Here is a 16,156-nt window from a genome sequence, read left to right as displayed (position 1 = left end):
TTCTCCAATTGGAGCACTCACAGGCCAGTGTTTCCCAATTGTTGGTGTTTATACTACATTTTTCTAGATTTGCCTTGAGACAGTCTTTAAACCTCTTTTGTTGACCACCAGCATTACGCTTTCCATTTTTAAGTTCGGAATAGAGTAAGTTCAGAAAAGAATTGAATTTATATACAGCCCTGGTTTCACACTTTCCCAATCTTATATTTAGTTTGCCACATCTCCACATGAGTTTGCATTTTTCAGAAAACAAAACAAAACAAAAACTGTTCTCAAAAATTTGCTGTGTTACTCCTCCACACATCACCCTTCCCCAACCTCAAACCTTCAGGGTGTTTGGACTACAAATCCCATCAGTCCTAGCCAGTGCTTGATGGCGATGATGGGAGTTGCACTCCAAAGCATCTGCAGCGCACCTGGTTGGAGAAGGAAACTGTGTAGCCTCTACCATGTTGCTGATGCCAGGCACAAGCGAGTAGCAAAAGCAGGGATTGTCTTCCCTAATCTAGTGCATGTTGTGTGCACTGTAAGGACATAGGATGACCCTGCTGGATCAAGCCAATGGTTCATGTAGTCCGGTTCTCACAGTGGCCAACCAGATGCCTGTGGGAAGCTGGGAAGCTGGATTCAGAAGGTGGCGGACTCTCTTTCACTGGAGGTTTTTAAGGAGAGGTTGGATGGCCAAATATCAGGGACTCTTTAGCTGTCGTTCTGATATTGCAGGGGGTTTGATAAGATGACATGTTGCGTCCCTTCCAGCACTACAGTTCTATGATTTTATGGATCCAAGCACATCAGACCTCTCCCCTCCTGTGGTTTCAAGCAACTGGTATTTGTGGGATGTAAACACAGAGCAGCCAAACACAACACTCCTAGAGAGGACATGAAGGTAACTCAGTCCTCCAGGCTTAACTTCCTGTTTACCTGGACTGAGTTACAGGAACCAGAAGTAGGTGTGGTCTTACCTGGGAGCCAGATCCCAAAGAAGACTCCCCATTTTGCCTCGTCTTTTGAACAAGCAGGATGCTCTCTCTCAGCCTGCAGCTGAGAGAAGCAGAGGTGAAGCCTGTTCCCATATGGAAGCAGCTTCACCGCATGTAAATAGATTTGTCTAAACTTATCTGCCTCCTTGAGCCTGTACAGTACTGTGACTCATGGATGAATGTAAGTAAACTCTATTATATCTAACAATCAGTACTTTGTTGTGTCTTTGCTTTTAAGAGGGAACAAGGGGAATATACCAGGGATATATATTTCTTATAGAGGCTTTAGAAAGCCTATGCAACCGTTTTCTGCTGTGTTTTAAAAGGGAATGTGACTCTGCTAAGTTTGGAGCTTGCTCACACAAGCTGGGATGATATATATAAAATAATATATACTCATCCACACTCCTAAACATTCCCACAGTATTCAGAAGCATCGCTGCCTCCAACCGTGGGGGCAGATCTTAGCCTTCATCATGGCCAGTTGCCAGTGAGAACCCTCTCTTCCACAAATTTGTCCAATCCGTTTTTTTTATAGCCACCCAAGATGATGGCCATCACTGCCTCCTGTGGGAGTGAGTTGTACACATGACTGAACATATCCCACAGTGGAGGAAGCCATCTCCTTCTCCTTAGGGCTCACTGTACACAGCCCTAGTGCACAAAGACAACTCACCCGAGGCATTTGTGCAACTGAATTGCCTTCCGCTGGTTAACACATCGTCCATTGGATCCGTCCATTTTGAGACTCGGCGAGCGAGCTTGAGACCGCAACATATAATGGCAACGTTGGCAAGGCTTCTGAAAGCGCCACCTCGTCAGGAATGGCATCTGCCAAGCCGCATCATGCGCGTAATGCCCGGTTAGCATTGACAATTCCTCTGTGATTTACTCTCTTTGTAATGTATGGGTGGCAGGACGCCACGCCAAAGGAAGGGGAATCGCTCATCTGCCTGGAATATCAAGTGGAAGAGATAACACGCTCGGCTGAGCTGGCTGGCTCTGCATGAATCCTGATGCAAACGCCTCTTGGAACGTTTCCCGTGAAACAATGGAATGAAACCAGAAAGAAAGGATGATTCCCGGAGAAGGAGAATCTGCCAGCACCCCAAGGCTTCTGGGAAAGACGGAGGTACTAGGAAGTAGAATCCGTACCCTTCAGCGAGGAAATCCACTAGGCATGGTCTGATGCTGCATTAAAAATGCATAACTCACTTTGGCCAGAAAATATAAAGGGCTGTACTGACTCTTCCTCAATCCATGTGGTCTGGTCTGGTAATTTCCAAGAGTAGCAGTGGTTGCCGAGACCATATAACACCGGTCCAGAGAGACCTGCATTGGCTACCAGTACGTTTCCGAGCACAATTCAAAGTGTTGGTGATGACCTTGAAAGCCCTAAACGGCCTCAGTCCTGTATACCTGAAGGAGCGTCTCCACCCCCATCATTCATCCGGACACTGAGGTCCAGCTCTGAGGGCCTTCTGCCGGTTCCCTCCCTGCGAGAAGTGAGGTTACAGGGAACCAGGCAGAGGGCCTTCTCGGTAGTGGCACCCGCCCTGTGGAACGCCCTCCCATCAGATGTCAAGGAAATACAGTGGTACCTTGGTTTACGAACTTAATTCGTTCCGGAAGTCCGTTCTTAAACCAAGGTGTGCTTTTCCATAGCAGCAGGGGACTCAATTTACAAATGGAACACGCTCAACAGGAAGCGAAACACCTTCTGCTTCCAAGGCAAAGTTCACAAACGAAAACACCTACTTCTGGGTTTGCAGCATTCTTAGTCCAAGTTGTTCATAAACTAAGCTGTTCTCAAACCAAGGTACCACCGTACAACCATCTGAAGGCAACCCTGTTTAAGGAAGTATTTAATGTTTGATCATTTATTGTGTTTTTATATTCTGTGGGGGCTACCCAGAGTGGCTGGGGAAACCCAACCAGATGGGTGGAATATAAATAACCACCACCTCCTCCTCCTCCTCTTCCTCCTCCTCCTCTTCTGCTTGGATGCTGCCTTGGTCCATCTAGCTCAGTACTGGCTACACTGGCTGGCAGCAGCTCTCTAAGCAGGAGTCTCTTGTGGTGCTGGAGATTGGACCTGGGAGCTTGTGCTTGCAAAAGACAAACTGAACTACAGCTGTTCCCTGAGGTTGGATGGATAATAATCCATAATAATAATAATGGATAATAATTCTTATTATAGTAGCAAGGCAGATGTTTCAAGGCATGTTGGGAAGGAAGGAGAAAGAGTCTGCTGGACCAGATCAATGGCCCGTCTATTCCTGCCTCCTGTTCTCCATTGGTTCTCGCAACCAAATGACTGCCGGGAAACGCACAAGCAGGATCTGAGCACACGAATGCTCTCCCCTCCTGTGGTTTCCAGGAACCAGGATTTAGAAGCATTCCTGCCTCCAACTGTGGCAGCAGAGCAGAGCCATCCTGGCTAGCAGCCTTCCATGAATTTGTCTCATCCTCTTTTAAAACCACTTACTCTCCCTTTTCTGCTTTGCGGACTCCTCTGTATACGGACCTCATGGCCTTTTTATTTTGCCTGTCAAGGGAGCCGAGCAGGATTTGGGTGGGAGGGCACCTAATTGACCCCGGACATCACTTTTTATCCTACTTCACACTGTAGGGAGTAATTTCTTTGGAGTGGCCTTTTGATATGGTTTAATCTGGCCTCTAGTCTGGGGAGGAGAGATAAACTTAAAGATCTTGGGGGGTAGATTCTTTTGCCATTACAAGGTATTATTATTATTATTATTATTATTATTATTATTATTATTATTATTATTTCAACTTATACACCGCCCTATATCTGGAGGTCTCAGGGCAGTTCACAACAAGACCAAAACATATAAAATCAAACCAAAAGCAATAACTCAATAAACCTCTCCCCCCCCCCCCAAAAAAGACACATTCTAAAAGGGTGTAAGATCAACCAAAGGCCTGGTTAGAAAATAACATAACAAAAAGTATAAATATAGATAATGACAATAGTAGGATGACAAAACATGTGGGAAATAAGGGAAAGCGATGGAATGATGAAAATTAGAAAACCAGAATAGAGAAGGAAGGAAGTCAGGAAACTCGCCGGAGTTTATGTCATATTGTTAAAATTATATTTGATGAGTATGTATTTATTTTGTTTTGTTAACGGAAAATAAAAATATATTTGCAATAATAATAACAATAATAATAAAGAAAATAATGTTTTTGCAGTGGCGAAGCTGCACACTCCGACATCGGGGACGGAGAGCAGGCATGGCGTGGCTGGTGCGTGTCCCAGGGGCGTGGCACAGCGCCTGGGGGCGTGGCATGTGCCCCAGGGGCGTGGTGTGTCGCCACCTCCCTGATAGTGCCGGGGGCTCCCCCCTTTCCTCCGCCAGTGCATTTTTGCCTGGCGCCTAAAGGTGTGTAATGAAGGCACCAGGCAAACTTCCCTGGGGAGAGCATTCCTCAGACGGAGAGGGACTGCAGAGAAGGCCCCATTCTCATGTTGCCACCCTCCAGACCTCTCGAGGAGACGGCACACGAGGGAGGGTATGGGCTCTATTGGTCACTGCATTGGCTCTGTGGGTTATTGGGGGCGCCCTGTGGGCTGGGAATGTGCCATGGGGTGAATATTGATCTGGGGGGGGCACAGTGCATTTGCCTAGTTGTTGAAGAAGAAGAAGAGAAGAAGAGTTTGGACTTGATATCCCACTTTATCACTACCCGAAGGAGTCTCAAAGTGGCTCACAATCTCCTTTTCCCTTCCTCCCCCACAACAAACACTCTGTGAGGTGAGTGGGGCTGAGAGACTTCAGAGAAGTGTGACTGGCCCAAGGTCACCCAGCAGCTGCATGTGGAGGAGCGGAGACGCGAACCCGGTTCACCAGATTACGAGTCTACCGCTCTTAACCACTACACCATACTGGCTCTCTTGGTTGACAGCCAAGACCCCTGTTAGCAAAGGAGGAAGAAGTCCTTCCAGTCTTTGCTGTGGGGACACAGGTGACCCCTGATGCAATGCCCAAGAGCAGGGAGGGAGATGTTCCCTCCCTAAAGAAGGAACTTTCCCACTTGGATGTCAGGCTGCAGGGAATCAGACCCCCCTTGGGCTGCCAGTAAATGAACGACAAGAAGCTCTTCCCAATGTCTTTTAGGCAATATTCACAGAAGGAGACGTAATGGTGTTGTTCCGAGTAATCTCCTCCCCCCTCCCCTTCTCAGTCGTCAACAGCCCCACCCTCCATACGGTGTCTGCTTAGGGACAATTGCCTCTGGGCTCTCTGCTCTCCTACTTCCATTGCTCACTGGGTTCTGGGAGAAGGGGGGGTCTGGAATGCTCTCTAGTGATAACGTGTCAGCCAGCTGTTCCTGCTCTGAGCTGTGACCCTCTGCAAACCACCGTTGTAAATTTAAATGTAAGCATTTAGTACAATTTATACCTAAGTAATTAAGTATAATGTGATGTTTTGACACAACACATAATATGAGTGGCATTTTATTGTTTATGTTTAGTACACCGTTTGCTTAATTGTTCCATATAATTTTTTCAAAACCATTGGTTTTTCATGTAAATTATCAACATGTTTTATCTTAAATAAATAAACATTGCAGAAAATAATAGTATGCAACTATTATTGCTCTACATAAAACCTAAAATTTATGTTTACTAATTCACAATTTAACATACTGAGAATTAAATGAGTCAAATTCCTATGTTTTTATCACTCATGGTGAGGCAAAATTTCAATTTGTAGGAGCAGGGTCTAAATATTAACCGATTTGTCCCGAATTTGAAATTTAACTATGTTTATACCATATGCCTGAAATAAGATCAAGGGAGGAAACATTTTTGATTTTTTTTTATATGACCCACCCTAATGTCCTGTCTCTGGTCTGGTTGATTTGGTTATGCAGATCCTTTTTTGCTCTTAGAATCATAGAATCATAGAATCATGATTCTATGATCATGGCTTAAATAAATGTAACGTTTTCCCACTTCAAGTTGTGACTTGAGTCTTCTGCAAGGGTGTGATGGCAAGCTGAAATTCCTACCAGAACAGGCCAGGACACTCCAATCTTGCACTGATGTTGTCTTGGTGGCCCTGCTGGATGGACTGTGCTGGGAGACAGGCAGAGGGCTCATGGCCCTACTAGTTCTCCCAGACCTCTCATCAACCATAGTATTCTTCTTGGCTGCCCCAGGTGGGTGGGATTGTAGAAAACCATTTTTCAGAGGAGCCACTCCTTCCTGGAATATTAGTCCAAAGGATGGTGCTATGAGATGACTGTTCCCCCCCCCACACACACACACCATGGCCTTTGAATCATGGGAGTTCTAGATGATTCTGCCTGCCCACCTCTTTGATATCCATGTGAAACTCCTAGGTGTGAGCCCATTGAGGTGCCATCTGAAAATATGCCGAGGAGCAGGGAAGGATAGGATCCCTTGATCACTGGGGATCTTTTCTGGCCAGACTTTGTTGATTTGGTTAATTGGTTCAAATATGGTCAGTTTGGTTTCTGCAGATCCTTTTTATTGTTATCTGTGATATCTTAATAAATAAAACCTTTCCCCATTTTATTATTGTGTCTTGAGTCTTCCTACCGGTGTGATGGCAAGAAACCCTGAAGTCATGTTAATCGGGGTCATTTTATTGTGACGCTGCAGCTTAATTATTTTAAAATAAATAAAGCTGAAATGGTGGAGGGGAACACATTGGCAGGAACTGCTATTAGCCCAATTGCATGCAGATTGCCAACACTTCACCCACGAGGAACCACACATATTTCACATAACGCTAAGTTTCAAGGACTGGCCAAGCTCCTGGTTAGCCTTGAGCTGAGATGCCCCGGCCCCCCCTTGGAATTTAAAGCTCTGCTTACTTCCATTACACTGCAAGGCCAAGGTGTTTCTGTTTAGCAAACTGCTCCCCTCTCCATATCTGCAGAAAGTCAGGTGGGGGAGGGGAAAGCTTTCGTCTCTCCCAACAACTGCTGAATAATATGCAGCATTGTCCTTGTTCAAACTTACCTGCCTTGAAGTACCAAGGCAGGTCCACCCCACCCCCCCCACCCCGCTTGCGTTGATTCCTCAATGAAGTGTCAAGAAGAGATTTGCAATACTTTTATGCACTGACCCCCATAAATCTCATATGCGCCATATGAATTATGCTGCTTTAAAGAGTCACAAAGGACCACTTTGCACTTTGCATTATTCAGGCTCTTGTGGGAGATGACAAACTCACCGAAGAACTTCCTGGACTGGGTCCAAAACAGAACTGGATACCAAGCCTTTTGAGGAATGGCTGAGGGAGTTGGGGATGTTCAGCATGGAGAAGAGGAGGCTGAGAGTTGACATGAGAGCCCTCTTCAAATCTCTGAAGGGCTGTCCCATGGAAGATGGAGCAAGCTTGTTTTCTGCTGCTCCAGAGGTTAGGACCTAAACCAATGGATTCAAATGACAAGGAAGGAGATTACAACCAAATGTAAGGAAGAACTTGGAAGGTGGTAGACCTTGGGAGGTGGTGGACTCTCTTTCACTGAAGGTTTTTAAGCAGAGGTTGGGTGGCTACCTGTCAGAGAAGTCTCCATTGCAGGGGGATGGACTAGATCCTTGGGGTAACTTCCAACTCTACAACTGGATAGCAATTCAGAGAAACCAAGCACCACTGGTTTATTTGTTTCCTTATTTCCTATGGACTACAGTCAGTAATCTGAAGCTGGTGGAGCTTCTCAAACTTTCCATTGGACATACAGTATCAGATGAACTTGTTCATCTTTGCTTCTACCACTTGGCGAATGGAGAATGCTTTGCTGCTTTAATTGATTAATTCCATTGATGCTCCACCTCTGGGTCCAGCTCAGTCCAAGAAGTGCTCTGAGGAAAGCGGTGTAAGGTGAGGTCCCCATCTACTGGGGCTATGAAGACAAATGGGAAGGATTTACCTGCAGACTGCCAGCCATTAATGCTACACAAATCAGTACTCACAACTGTACAGCCAGCCAATCCCAGGGGTTGATTTCGCCATATGAATATTAGCAAGAAACTATAAGAAGCTGCTTAAAAAAACAAAACAATTTAATGAACAGGAATTATCAATAACCCAATGGTGTTACACCATCTCAGAACCCATGATAACAGTATAATTAGATTTGAGAAAATCAAAAGGGGTAGATGAAAAAGTGCAATTAGCCTGATAAAAACCAGGAATGTTGGAGAGTGCAACGGACTGGATTAAAGGGAGAAGGAAAGGTTAATTGGGAGCAAGAATGGAAGGAAAACTATTAGCAAGGAGCTGGAACTGTTCAAAACAGTGCTGTGGTCAGAAGCAGCCTTTATGTAGCTTGGGAAATGCTAAGGACACCCAAACGTCAACACCCATTGAGAGAATAAACTGAGGGTGTCTAGTAGAGTGAAACATCTATTCTTCTCAACACAGGAAAAGGCCTTTAACAGAACAGAAGAAGAGAAGAGCATGCCTGCAACTGGATGAGACCAAAGGACCATCTAGTCCAGCATCCTTTCTCAAAGCGGCCAACCAAACATCTCAGTGGTGTGCCTGCAAACAGGAACCAAGTACAAGAGCCACTCTCCCCACTTGTGATCCCCAGAAACTGGCACACGAAGGCCAACTGCCTGACAGTAGAGGAAGAACACGGTGGAGTTGGAAGGGACCCCAAGGGTCATCCAGTCTAACCCCCTCCAATGCGGGAATCTCAGCTAAAGCATCCATGACAGATGGCCTTCCAACCTCTGCTGAAAAGCCTCCAAGGAAGGAGAGTCCACCACCTCCCCAGGGAGACCATTCCACTGTCCAACAGGAAGTTCTTTCTAATGCTTGGTCGGAATCTGCTTTCTTGGAACTGGAATCCATTGGTTCGGGTCTGACTATCTGGAGAAGCAGGAAACGAGCTTGCTCCATCTTCCAGGCGACAGATATTTCAGTCCCTTGCTATGAGAGGAGGACATGAGAGGAGAATTTGTGTACCTGCTGGGTCAGGTAAAAAGGACCAATCTGACTCAGCCTCCAGCTCTCACTGTGGTCAACCAGATGCCACAAGCAGGATTAAACGCCAGAAAAACAGAGAAAAACACAGCAAAACTTCTTCTAAGACACTATATCCTTTTAGGAATCAAAGAAACAGACACCATATATATTTTTCATATACTTCTATCATAAAAAACAAGCTGAAGAAGGCATCCGTGCCGAAACGGGGCCCTGCCCTGGTCTCCCTGGCTTGCATCTGACACGTATTTGAGAAGCCTTGACAACTGTATCTAGAAGACTTCAAAGAAAATTTCCATATGAAACTATTTTATGTTTAAGACTGTAATTCTTTACAGAATTGATATTACGTTTGGAATTACTTACGAGTAAACGTATGTTCTTTGGTTAAAACTTTTGGCCAGAGTTCTTATTTGGATTCATTACAAGCAGGATTCAAGCACAGGAATCTTGACCTACTGGGGTTTCCAAAAACTGGTGGTGGACTCTCCTTCACTGGAGGTTTTTAAGCAGAGGTTGGATGGCCATCTAGTAGCCACTGATCGGCTTATCCCCTTTTGACTAATTGGCCCAACTCTCTTTTAAAATCGTTGAGGTGGCAGCCTGTTTCCATAGCTTAGGTATGTGATGTGTGAAGAAGCACTTTCTTTGGTCCCTTCTGAGCCTTCCAACATTCAGCTACGTTGGATGACTCCAGATCCAAGCATTATGTCTATTGAGTCACTCATTCACCTTGATCATTTCTGTTGCTCTTTCCTGAACCTTCCCCACCTCCACAATAGCCTTTTTTGAGTTGATTCGACCACAACTGTGCACAAACGGGGTTGCAACATAGAGTTGAACAATGGCCTCATGATATTAGCAGTTTTCTTTTGAAATATCGGGCAAGCATTGTTCGGCAAATCCACCACAGAAGGTCATAAAAGCTGTTGACCCGTTGGGGAGAGGACAGAACAGGAGAGCAAAGTCTTTATTAGGGCCAACCAAAATGTCATAAAGTGGGGAGCAAACTTTTCAAGTCCTTTAGAACTTTTCTTCAGGCTGGCTATTGAGTTTCAAAAAGCAGGTGAGGAAATAGGGCATGACGGTAAAGCCCCCAAGTCTGCTGTTTGTAACACTTTTAGGATGGAGTGTAGGGAGGGCTGTGCAGATTTAATTAGATTAGCCTCTGCTAGGTGCTAAAGAGATTTCCGGTTCCACCAAGGGCTACTAGAATGAAGAAGCAGTAATGGCATTACAATATGCAATCTAGCAGCTAGTTCTCCAGGAGATCCCAGGCAGAGTTTAGCAGGGGGGAAAAGTACCGCATTTTTCACTCCATAGGGCACACCGGTCCATTGGGCGCACCTCGTTTTTAGAGGAGAAAACAAGTTAAAAAATATTTGTCTGGTTTTCCTCCTCGAAAAGCCCTGTTGTTTTTTTTTTTGAGGATCAGCTTAAAGTTTTGCAGCTTTTTTGCAATGGGAAAAGCCCTGTTTTTTTTAGGATCAGCTAAAAGTTTTGCAGCTTTTTTTTGCAAAGGGGGAAAGCAAAACTCCTTTTGCAAAGGGGGGAAAGCAAAAAGGAAAACCCCCATTTTTAGGGGGTTCAACTCACATTTCTGCAGCTTCTAAAGGAAAGGGAGCCTTTTCTACAGTTTCCAGACAGATAATCTAATCAGCCAGTCACATGTCGCTGGGGAAACAAAAAACCTCCCTCTGCAGCACATTCAACAATGGAGGGCGGGACTGAAAGGGAGCCGGGACTCTTATCTCTCTCCAGATCTCTTGCTGATCAGCTGCTCAGTGGGGTCCTTTCAACACCCCCTTTTCTCTTTGTAAAATAAAAAGCATGATCCTCTTTTTGCTCCTGGGCAATTCAGCTCCAGGGACCCCCATTCGCTCCATAAGACGCACAAATATTTTCCCTGACTTTTTAGGAGGAAAAAAGTGTGTCTTATGGAGCGAAAAATATGGTATTTCAGGGCCAAAAATGGAACAAAGAAATTGAAGGTGTACACCTTGCGAGAAGGGAAGCCTGCAAGCCATTGGAAGGAAGGACACAAGCCGATGGCTTCAGGTTACAAGAAAGGAGATCCTGACTAAACACCTGGAATAAAATTTTGACAGTAAGCGCTGTTCGCGGTGTAAGGGTCTCCCTGGGGAGGTGGTGGACTCTCCTTCCTTGGAGGTTTTTAAGCAGAGGCTGGGTGGCCATCTGCCATGGATGCTCAAGTTGAGATTCCTGCATTGCAGGGGGTTGGACTAGATGACCCTCGGGGACCCCTTCCAACTTTGTGATTCTATGACGCTATGAAATGGGGAGGCCTCCCAAGTTCCAATCTATATACTAGGTGGAATTCGCTCCCACAAAATGAAGTGATGGCATTAAAAGAGGGTTATATAATATAATAATAATAATCTATTATTTATACCCCATCCATCTGGCTGGGGCTCCCCAGCCACTCCGGGCGTCTCCCAACTGAATATTAAAAACACAATACTGCATTAAACATTAAAAACTTCCCTAAACAGGGCTGCCTTCAGATGTCTTCTAAAAGTAAGATAGTTGCTCATTTCCTTGACATCTGTTGGGAGGGCGTTCCACAGGGCGGGTGCCACCACCGAGAAGGCCCTCTGCCTGGTTCCCTGTAACTTCACTTCTCGCAGTGAGGGAACCACCAGAAGGCCCTCAGAGCTGGACCTCAGTGTCTGGATGAATGATGGGGGTGGAGAAGCTTCTTCAGGTATACAGGACTGAGGCCGTTTAGGGCTTTAAAGGTCAGCACCAACACTTTGAACTGTGCTCGGAAACGTACTGGGAGCCAATGTTGGTTTTTCATGACCTGTGTTGTGTGGTCTTGGCGGCTACTCCCAGTCACCAGTCTGGCTGCTGCATTCTGGATTAGTTGTAGTTTCCGGGTCACCTTCAAAGGTAGCCCCACGTAGAGCGCATTGCAGTAGTCCAAGCGGAAGATAACCAGAGCATGCACCACTCTGGGTAGACAGACAGCGGGCAGGGAGGATCTTAGCCTGCCTACCAGATGGAGCTGGTAGACAGCTGCCCTGGTTACACAAATTCATGGGGATATGCCAGGTGCTGGGAATCCTGTTGTAAATTGTCCAGGGAAACGGGAACAATGGGCATGCTCCCTGCTGGCCCAAACACCCCCGGCCGAACTGCCGGTCGTACTTCGAAGCCCTGGAACAGCAGCAGAAACCAGAGACCTAGCTTCAGAAAGCCAGGCACTCTTTCTGTCCATTCAGCAGCAGAGGGTGCACCACAGAGGCTGGCATGAGCATTATAGTTAAGCATTTATTAGGCGAACATGAGGACAAAAGAAAGCACACGTGCAGTCACCTCCATGTTCGGAAAACGAAAGAGAAAGTACAGACTGAGGAACGGAAGTTCCCAGCAGCACACTGGAACACTATACAGACATGTGACAAGCTCCCATCCTCAGTCTGTTATTAAGGTGGAATGGGAATTACAACAAATCGTTGGTGGGAGATCAGTGTAGTGTTCAGATCTTGCTTGGTGGCTTCCCATGGGAGCATTGGTTGGCTGGCCATTGTGAGAGCAGGATGCTAGATCGCAAGGGGCCCCTTGGGCCTGATCCAAAAGCCAGGCTGTTCTTACATTCTTTGGTGACTGGGCAGGATCACCAGGGAGAAGGAATTAGAGGTTATGCTGGATACGTGTGTTGCTGTTGGGTAAGGGCCATGGGCAGTTCAGGTTATACAGCTGTATCTCTGGAACTTACCTTGGTGAATGTCCAGCGACAGAGCTTGTACTGGCATATAAAAAGTCCCTGTCCAATCCTGGCAATCGTGCAGTGGAGATTGTTCAGCTGTGATTTCTGCATTGCAGGAGGTTGAACAATGATAACTTTTGCAGTCCCTTCCAACTACACATCTATGATTCTACGATTCTGTGGTTGTATTTCTAATGTGGATATCACGTTTAATTGGGAGCATGGAGATTTCTAATAACCTGCAACACATAATTCCTACTTTTATTTAGCAAGGAAGCGTGTCATGTGGTTGAGCCAGGGTCAGAGGAATCAGCAGCTTGGGGGCACCCTTCACAATATCCCATCGCCTACTTTGATGGTGTTCCTTCAGCTGTGAAAAGAGCTTCTCCAGGTTAAGTTACTTGTTTGAAGTATGTGTATTAGATATATAGGACATGTACTGTATAATGATATGGATATTATAGAAATAGTGGAAATCAAAATTGCTGTCAATGCATAGAGTTAGAACTGCTTGTCCAAAACAGTGTCCGTAAACAGCAAGAACCTTGCCCTCAATAACTATGTTCTTTAACTGGAGATTAATAGCTGGCCAGATAAGAAGGGGGAATTATATTTGAATGTAAAGATAGCATCTTAAAAAGCAGAGACATCACCTTGCCAACAAAGGTCCGTATAATTAAAGCTATGGTTTTCCCAGTAGTGATGTATGGAAGTGAGGGACCATAAAGAAGGCTGATCGCCAAAGAATTGATGCTTTTGAATTCTGGTGCTGGAGGAGACTCTTGAGAGTCCCATGGACTGCAAGAAGATCAAACCTATCCATTCTCAAAGAAATCAGCCCTGAATGCTCACTGGAAGGACAGATCCTGAAGTTGAGGCTCCAGTACTTTGGCCACCTCATGAGAAGAGAAGACTCCCTGGAAAAGACCCTGATGTTGGGAAAGATGGAGGGCACAAGGAGAAGGGGACGACAGAGGATGAGATGGTTGGACAGTGTTCTCGAAGCTACCAACATGAGTCTGACCAAACTGCGGGAGGCAGTGGAAGACAGGAGGGCCTGGCATGCTCTGGTCCATGGGGTCACAAAGAGTCGGACATGGCTAAACGACTAAACAACAACAAAAATGATAAGGAGTTAGCACAAGGATTGCCAAGGACAAAATAAATAAATAAATAAATAAATAATCCTTCCAGTAGCACCTTAGAGACCAACTAAGTTTGTTCTTGGTATGAGCTTTCGTGTGCATGCACATTTCTTCAGATACACAGGACAAGGATAAGTTTGGGAGGGAAAGGGAGCATAGTATGCGAGCCAAAACCTTGTGAAAATGAATGGCTGAGGATGACACCTTAATAAGGTAATGTGAGTTTCTAAGTGGGAAAGAACTCCAAATATGGTGTATCCATTTGGAAGTCCACAAGCTGCTCATGCAGTGCTTTAGCCAATAATATTGCATAAATGATAGGGGCATGAGGACTGCATGTATTTACCTGATAGAAGAAGGGTATTATAAAGAAGAGCCTAAGGGCATGTACCATTGTCAGACCATGCTTGTGGCAATAGCCTGGTGGCTGACCATTCAGCGCTGTCTTAATGATTAATAAATCTTTGCTGAGCCCACCTGTTGTGTACCTGACTCCACTATCCTTAAGAGGCTTTTGGCAGTCTGCTCCAAGGAAGGGAACCTAGGAATTTTCCTAACAACCTCCAGCTATTTCCAAACAGCGCTTTGATATTCGTAATCTATCACAGTCACTCTGCAAATTACACGCCAGAAGGAACATTACACTTTTTTAAAATAAAATAAAATGGAGAGACTATGCTACGAGTGAATTAAATATGCTTCTCTTGATTGTTATACTCCCTCCGTCAAATCAAGGAACCGCAGTCACTCACCGTATGAATTGTTCCTCATTTTCTTTTTTTATATTTAATGTGCAATGTGCGGCATATGAATGAATCTCCTCTCTCCGCTCAGCATAAAAGGGAACAGTGGGGGCATGTTTAGATAGCGTGCAGCAGTTTAGGACGTAGCCTCCATGTTCAACACTAGCAGCCCCGCTTTCCTTCCAATTAGAAAGCTATCTGCAGAGCTCTGCTGCTCACCTCCTGAACCCCCTGCGAAAGTTCTGCAAAGGAGATCTTTGTACAGGCATTTTAATCCACCGAAGCATTAGCTCAGCTCTAATTCTGCAGAGCGGCTCAAATTTGAGCAGAAATTCAGGTCTCGCGGCCTGCATCATGGCAATTCATAAAGCGCCCCTTCGCTTACAATGGGGGATTCATAGCTAAAGGAGATTCTCGGACAGTGGTTTCCAAAGGGGGCAGTTCTGCCCCCTGGAGGTGGTGGAATTACCTAGGGGGGCACTAAGGGGCAAGAGGGTGGAAGGCGGCGCGGGAGGTGTAAATGATTGTCAGTTTCTGAAAAGCTGGGATCAACTGGAAAAAAGGTTGGTAAAAACTGGACCATCCTCTTCAGTTTTGTTTAATCAATTAAATGCAGTTGTTGTTGTTGTTAAATTAAATTTGTATACCACTCCTAGAAGCTGTCACACACCAGAAAATGGCTTCAACAGGCCAGCTAAGCCAGAGGAGGGCCAATGGGTTGCAAACCCTCGGTAAGTGAAGGACAGGCTCTGGTGGATTGAACAGATGAGACCAAGATCGGGTCCAACAGTCAAGAAGGAGGTTTCTGCACATGCTGTGGAGGGAAGGAAGGGTCAGGTGCAGCTCAGCCTTTTGAGGTTGTCCGCTCCGCTGTTGAACAGCTCTTACTGTCGGGACGAAAGGGAGAGGCAAAGGCGTCATGGGCTTTGAAGACACTCGAACTCAGGACGCAAGGGTTGTTGTTGTTGTTCAGTCGTTCAGTCGTGTCCGACACTTTGTGATGCCGTGGACCAGAGCACGCCAGGCACCACTATCCACCACTGCCTCCCGCAGTTTGGCCAAACTCATGTCAGTCGCTTCGAGAACACTGTCCAACCATCTCATCCTCTGTCATCCCCTTCTCCTTGTGCCCTCCATCTTCCCAACATCAGGGTCTTTTCCAGGGAGTCTTCTCATGATGTGGCCAAAGTACTGGAGCCTCAACTTCAGGATCTGTCCTTCCAGTGAGCACTCAGGGCTGATTTCTTTAAGGATGGATATATTTGATCTTTTTGCAGCCCATGGGACTCTCAAGAGTCTCCTCCAGCACCATAATTCAAAAGCATCAATTCTTTGGTGATCAGTCTTCTTTATGATCCAGCTCTCACTTCCATACATTACTACTGGGAAAACCATGGCTTTAACTATACGGACCTTTGTCGGCAAGGTGATGTCTCTGCTTTTTAAGATGCTGTCTAGGTTTGTCATTGCTTTCCTCCCAAGAAGCAGGCGTCTTCTAATTTCGTGACTGCTGTCACCATCTGCAGTGATCATGGAGCCCAAGAAAGTAAAATCT

Source organism: Lacerta agilis, chromosome 1, assembly GCF_009819535.1.
Source record: "Lacerta agilis isolate rLacAgi1 chromosome 1, rLacAgi1.pri, whole genome shotgun sequence".
Classification (NCBI taxonomy): Eukaryota; Metazoa; Chordata; class Lepidosauria; order Squamata; family Lacertidae; genus Lacerta; species Lacerta agilis.
This window is presented reverse-complemented; position numbering follows the sequence as displayed.